Below are 1242 nucleotides of genomic sequence, written 5' to 3'. Positions count from 1 at the left end.
CCTATCCCCACTGCCCTCCCCCTTCTTAATTTACCCTTTTGTGTGATGCCATATGAGGCATGATGCTCCCATTTCATTCAATTCCATTTATTTCTTAAGGTGGAATTCTATTGGATTGCCTCTAGTTGAAGTGAAATTAAATACCCTAATATTTAATTTAATTTCAAAATACTTTGAAACTTATCTCCTTCGACAAGTATAACTTCGGGTTTTGGGCGAAAACTGCCGTCAGAATTGACCTCCGACGCACCGTTTGGCCGCTAGGGGCGATTAAACACTTTATTGAACATTTGAACATAACTCTGCCATTTCGATTCCGATCATCTTCGGGCATACGACGTGTCCCTGGAGCAAAGGCGGATCTGCTCGCGACCGATGAACAAGGGTGCATCTGCTTTTGGCGAGATTCGCTTGGGGGAACTTTAAATGTTTCCCGTTTAACGTTGAGAAGTAATACAGCAGCAAAACTTACGGTACATACTAATGAAGAATCAAGGATTAATATGAGCTAACGTCCAAATATATAGGACAAACCTCTGAGGTGTGAGGAGCGTCTAAAGTTCGCCTTCGCGAATCTCACGGAAAACAGATGCGTCCTTCTTCGGCGGCACCGAAACAGATGCGCCCTTGTTCATCGGTCGCGCGCAGGTCCGCCTTTGCTCCAGGGACACGTCGATAAAACATTTTCGTTTTCTTTTGTCAAGATGAATCCAAAACAATAGATACCTTCTCAAATTTCTCCCAACCCTAATAGAAAGGAAACACCCGAATCAGTCCCATTCTAGTACCAAAAGAGTCCCTCTCGTTTTGAGGGACTAAAAGAGGATTTGGTTGGAACTTGTGAAAATCCCTTTGAAATCCCTTTTTTATGAAATCCCTCCGAACTCCCTTTTGGCCTCGCCACGCCGTTTTATAGTGTAATCTGAAAATGGTGAAGGAAGGTTCCTAGGCAATTTTTAACATGACAGGCGTGATCACATGGTCGGGAAGTATCCTATGTATGTATAATGTATATGTATATTAGTCGTAAGGTTCAAACTTGTAACTAATCTCTATCGGTTTCCAACCTATACTAACCACGGGATTCCGGGGGGATTTTGGAAAGGATTTGGTCTAATACCAAGCGGAATCCCTTGTCCCCGTTTTGACCCGTTTTGGCAAGTTTTCGGGATTTGGGATTAGGGACTAAATCGGGATTTGGGGTTTGGGACTAAAATGGGATTCTTTTTTCTATTAGGGAAA

This window comes from Frankliniella occidentalis, unplaced genomic scaffold (assembly GCF_000697945.3).
Source record: "Frankliniella occidentalis isolate FOCC.00 unplaced genomic scaffold, Focc_3.1 Scaffold215, whole genome shotgun sequence".
Lineage (NCBI taxonomy): Eukaryota > Metazoa > Arthropoda > Insecta > Thysanoptera > Thripidae > Frankliniella > Frankliniella occidentalis.
This window is presented reverse-complemented; position numbering follows the sequence as displayed.